The sequence below is a fragment of the Pseudochaenichthys georgianus genome, unplaced genomic scaffold (assembly GCF_902827115.2).
Source record: "Pseudochaenichthys georgianus unplaced genomic scaffold, fPseGeo1.2 scaffold_718_arrow_ctg1, whole genome shotgun sequence".
Lineage (NCBI taxonomy): Eukaryota > Metazoa > Chordata > Actinopteri > Perciformes > Channichthyidae > Pseudochaenichthys > Pseudochaenichthys georgianus.
Window position 1 is genome coordinate 24,001 of NW_027263271.1, and position 6,000 is coordinate 30,000.

Genomic DNA, 6,000 nt, shown 5'->3' on the forward strand with positions numbered 1-6,000 from the left:
GGGGAACAGGACGTAGACGCAAAGCAGGTCATCTAAAGGAACTTATAAGTGGACGACAGACTCTCCCCATTCTCTTCTGAGGACAACATTTTAAATGAAATGTTGGTGTCCTTAAAGCCTTGTTATAGTTTCCTAGTTCTGGCTGTCTATGGAGCACATGAGTTGATTTTTCCTCTTTCCATCTATATTGCCTTGATGAAATCCAAGGACCCTTATTTCTGTCAGGCTTGCCATAGTTTCCTGGTTCTGGCTGTCCATGGAGCACATGAGTAGATTTGTCCTCTTCCCATCAATATTGTCCCGATGAAATCCAAGGGCCCTTATATCTGTCAGTATTGAGCGATTGTCTGATGAACTATCAACAGTCAACAGCTTGTTTGATCTCTTGGAGCTTCAGATTCCAAGGTAGTACTTTCCAGTTTCTCTCATCAACACCGCGTAAGGAACTATGTGAATTCGGGCTACTCATTAGAACTTAAAGGAAGTGCATTGGCCGGGAATCGAACCCGGGCCTCCCGCGCGGGCGCCGGGGATTGTTTCATGATTGCTCCATGATATCGCATGAACGCTTTCCCATTCATTCTCTATGGCACTGATGAATCCTTGCCGATGTAATATATATTTGGCCGCGAGTGGCGCTGTGGCGCACTTTTGCCAGTGAGACCTGTCTGCTCCTGCCCGCCCCCCGCACTCCTTCAGTGAGTGAGTGAGTGATTGAGAGACAGGACAGCGACTTTTTCAACTCCTGACATTACGACCAAAATATAAGGTAAGTTATAGTAACATTAATTAACAGAGAAGCGACATGTAATGTTATGTTATCTGGGCTTTGTCTCACGTGTTTTAGTTTCAATGAACGCTATAAAGTGGTCCGTGTTTCCTACGTGTATCGTGTCTAACGGCTGCATGCACACACGGCACTTTTGGATGAATGACATGTTATTGTAAAGTTAATTCAACTTAAGCCGCTTAAAGTTCATGTAGTAGGATTTTTGTGTGAGTTTATTGTGTTTCTGTTGACTTGGTGAGGCGAAATTACCGCGAGTTACTTGTGGCGAAATCCTCCGTGTGTGTGCGTTTACATTAATGTATGTTTAAATATATAAATTAACGCTAACTACCATGTAAGTTTACCATTAACTCCCTTATTATTTTCCAATAAACCGGGGTTAGATATACTAACCCATCACTGTTACAAAACACAGCGTGGGGACAAGTTAACAGCAGTTTACTTTGTGGCTCTACAATATTCAGCTGTGCTGTTGCCCAGACGCCATTGGCTGTATCATTCCAATAGCTTGCATATAGACTCTTATTTCACTACTTCAATTTTGTTAAACTACTTTTCTTTTTGTATTTACTTTTTAATATTTACTTGCACTATATTTGTCTGTTTTTCTGTCTTATTGGGTTGCACTGTTGGAGAAGCCTGTGACCTACGATTTTCATAGACAAAACTACTCAGGGACAGACTGGCCAGAATACATCTTCTTTTTAGATAGGACACTTCACACTAAAGTGTTACCTCCTGGGTCACATGGCTGGGGGGAGGCAGCTGAGATGCTGGAACAAAGGCAGTTGAGGTGTGAATTCAGCCTTGGCTGAGTTCCCTTTGATAGTTGAAATGGTTTGACCCATGGGGGGTAATTGGAGGGGAAATAGTTTGTTTCAACAAACACACAGCTCCATGCATACAGGAACAAAGATCAGCCATGTCTGATCTACATGTATCAGAGCACAATGTGAATGTGCAGACAGTTAAAGCTAGGGCTGAGATGTTAACGCCATAATGTCTGCTCTCTGGTACACCCCCCCTGTGAACATCATTAACTCACTGATATATAGATAAAATGCAAAAACACTCGTTTTTCCCTGGGAGGATGACTGTCACATTGCGCAAGGGTCCGCTGGGAGATCTGCGGCAGGATCCCACAGAGGCAGCCAGACTTCTCAAAGACAACGCGTCTCTACAGGACCAGCATGCACCGTGAAGGAGGCAGTGGTCAAGCTAAACGCTCACCGTAATCCGTATGAGAGGAGGGGATGCTTCTGATAGGACGGAGGTGGCTGGAGAATACATCCTGCAGTCTGGGAAGTATAAGGGCAAGTCCTTCCGCTGGCTCCTTGAAAAGGACATTGGGTATACCATGTACCTGATCACGAACCAGCAGAAGGAGGTGGCTGCAGGATTGTTCATGGCAGAGGGCACAGCAAGGACAGCCTTCTGTCTTTCCTGAGCTACGCCCTCAGCTTTGGGGAGATCCAGTTACTTCGGGACTATGAGGCGAGGAAAACAGTTGTTGTTGCAGTGTCAGAGGACGAGCAGCTGGTCGGCTTTGGCAATCGCGCCAAAAACACCTGGCGAGACATTTGGGACAGCAGGGATGATGGCTATGCCGCCTTCATCGTGAAGAAGAAATGTGCTGCAGGTACAAGGATGCATAGGCTGCAACAGTACCTGCAGAAGAAGCTGCACCCCCCCTCTGGCTCCACCACGACACATCCCTCACTTGCTCCTGCTGAGGCCATGGGTGAGTCTGGTTTGTTGTTAGCGTTGTCAGAAATATGCTGTTGGTTAAGTATTGTTTATTAAAACATAGGGAATACACTTCCATTATGTCTCGTCTGTTTGCATATAGGGATGGATCGAGATGAAGCGCTGGAGCAAGCTGAGTATCTCTCCCTCTAAACATGTGCAGAGCTGTGAGTGAACATGTTGTCTGCTTGTTTTGCCTGAAGATTTAAAATCATGTGTAGTTCAGCCTGTTCGCTATTACTCGTTTGTTTTGTACAGCTCAATATATGTTTATGCATCACTCTTTGTTTGTTGCAGCGGTGTCTGCACCACCACCATCAGCAGCAAGCCCACAACAAGCTCCAAGAAGAAAAAGAGGTTGATCTTTCTGACAATTCCTGATGAACTCTGGGACCATGAATTCTTTTCCCAACATGACTTTCCGTCACATGTTGGCCATGTTCTGGTCCGTTCGTCTGTGCTCTTCTACATGTTGTCCTCGTGACTATGAATTGAAACCAGTCGTGCTGAGGGTAAGTTGCTGCTTTTGTTCTTATTTGGATTGAATGGAAAGCACACAAACTGCTGTGGTCACTAACACGTGAACGCATGTGTTTGCAGTGTGCAAGTTATTTCACCTGCTCAGACGGAGTGTAAAGACTGGATGCTGAATATTAATCCAAACAAAAAGAATGCATGTGTATGAATGAGATGTATTCTCTCAACATCAATATGAGAGACGGTGTGTTTCACTTCATGAGGTCAGCAGGTGGAGTAAAGACGGGTGATGTTTGGTCTCACTAACATCATTACTTATTTCTATATTGCCATAATATGAATAAACTGACACACTCTTCTGTTTTAGTACCGTCTGCTGCCCTCTCCGCTGAACTGAAGGCTTCGCTGGTAGAAGGTAATGCATTATATTACTGTTTACATCTAAACCCTGACTCACCTGCACCTGTCCAGCATGCTGATGAGTCTGCTGGCCCTCCCTCCATGCAGCCCCTGCTCTGCCTGGAAAGACACGTGTGCCCCTCCCAAAGGAGCTGGTGTTTCTGATGCCGGAACCATCCGCCCCGACGCCAACACAGACCCACACCACTGTTCCAGGTGTGTGTGTGTTTGACTCGTTGCCCCGACTACGGTTTGCTGACTGCGGTGAAGATGCCAAGTGTCATACGACATTATTTCTTTATTTTACTGTTGATAATAACGACATGTTTTAATACTTTCTATAGCGGCTCGTGAGGTTTCTGCAGAGCCCTGTCGACCGACACTGCATCCACCAGCTGCGCCAACACCAAGTGAGTGATACTAACAATAGTATCACATGTTTGAGGCACCTTCAAGTGTTTGAATGATTCTCATTTGGATGTGTACTTGCTAAAAATAATTTTTCTAAAAATCACATTGTAATTATTTGCCATGTGTTTTTATTTCTTGTCTGCCTAGGTCAGCCATTACCCAGGCCATCAACGGGCCCCAGCTGTCCTCCTCCTCCTCCTCCTCCTTTTATATTTACTTTATTTAACAAAATATTATTTACTTTATTTACTTCTACCTTATTTTGTTACTTATATATTGTATGTTTTGTACATAATCTGCTTTGTTTCTGTTGTCTACAATAAAGATGTTTTCTTGATTAATATCTACATGTCTCATTCATAAGTACATTATTTATACTACATGGTCCATATCTTAAATATAAATAATACCTTCGGAGTTTTTCTTTTGAAGGTAATAAATAAATATAAACACAATAATAGTTACTATAAGAAATTAGGATTCACATTTCTTGATTCATAGATAGCTCTTTATCTTTGATTATGTATCACAGACTTTGCCCCAACCGGGTCTCGAACCTGCGAACAGAAGAAATATCAGCTGGCTCAGACGGTGGTTCAGCACCATGGAGAGCATCAGTAACGCTGCGATTTTATTGGCTGTCACTCTATGCCACCTAAGCACGTCTTGCCCGGGGAGACCCCAATGGATTTCTAGTCCATCGCCTTAACCACTCGGCCACGACAACCTAGATCTTTTGAACAAATGCGAATGTCGGTCTTTCATACAGTCCTTCATTCTACCAACTGAACTATCAAGGGAGCAAACCTTTATTGTTTGGCCTACCGATAGGTGCTGAAAATCATGCTCAACAAGACATTGCCTTGCAAAGAGTGTCCGAGTGGGGAGCTCAGGTTGGTTTCTTCAGTCCCTCCAAATAATTTGGTTCTGTTTGCTTCATCTGACCGTGACTTTCAACCCAAGCCAGAGAAGTTTACGGTGAAAATGTAAAATGGTCAGATTGAGAGTCCGCACTTCCGTTTCTCAGACCGTGGTTTTGGGGAGTTTCAAACTGATAATGTTCTCTGTTGCATGTGAAATATCTCTGCAGCTAAGTATACAAATGTTTTCTTTGTGAGTTCCCGTTGCTCAAAAGCATGTATCGTTGTCGGCAGGATTCGAACTTGCGCGGGGAGACCCCAATGGATTTCTAGTCCATCGCCTTAACCACTCGGCCACGACAACCTAGATCTTTTGAAGAAATGCGAATGTCGGTCTTTCATACAGTCCTTCATTCTACCAACTGAACTATCAAGGGAGCAAACCTTTATTGTTTGGCCTACCGATAGCTGCTGATGGAGATTTGGATGGATGACTAGTCCGCATTTTCAAATCTCCGCGCGTCCCTAAACAAGCTGATATCTTACAGGAAAGAAATCCAGAGCATACAATTAACCGTTAAACAATAATCCACTTTAATGGTAATATACAATGCAATACAATCAATACATTACCATACAAAACCATATCATTTCATATGCATAATATCAGAAGTGGGCCCACCCCTGGCCCCTGCCCACAGGCCGCCACGACGTTCCAGTCCAAGCGGCGCGAGGAGAGAGAGGCAGAACAGAAAGCTGGATAGGCTTTCATACCAATGATACAGGAAGGGGTGGAGTTTAAGGACAACTGGTCGTCTTTTCCAGTCATCTCAAACAAACACCTCTGACCCTCACTGTCTCCAGCCTCCACACATACACACATCCCCCCATCACATTCCAGAGACCACAGTGGGGTCTTGCTCCAGCTCCCCCACCTTCCTTTGTCCTCAAAAACCACATGTTAGCAGGCCCAAAACCAGCCCACAGTTTTCTACACAAATCATTTTCCCCTTTTAAGCTTCTTCACAGTTTGCATGAATACATACAAATATTTCCTTACAGTGCTGAAAATCATGCTCAGCAAGACATTGCCTTGCAAAGAGTGTCTGAGTGGGAGCTCAGGTTGGTTTCTTCAGTCCCTCCAAATAATTTGGTTCTGTTTGCTTCATCTGACCGTGACTTTCAACCCAAGCCAGAGAGGTTTACGGTGAAAATGTAAAATGGTCAGATTGAGAGTCCGTACTTCCGTTTCTCAGGCCGTGGTTTTGGGGAGTTTCAAACTGATAATGTTCTCTGTTGCACGTGAAATATCTCTGC

The 6,000-nt window shown here is 44.2% G+C and overlaps 1 non-coding gene across 1 annotated transcript; it reads right to left on the minus strand.

The window, feature by feature from the left end:
• Nucleotides 1-4,965: 4,965 nt before the first annotated feature.
• On the minus strand, nucleotides 4,966-5,047 carry trnas-aga (transfer RNA serine (anticodon AGA)). Its single transcript has one exon. It is a non-coding gene; the product is annotated as a tRNA-Ser (tRNA).
• Between the last annotated feature and the right edge of the window lie 953 nt (nucleotides 5,048-6,000).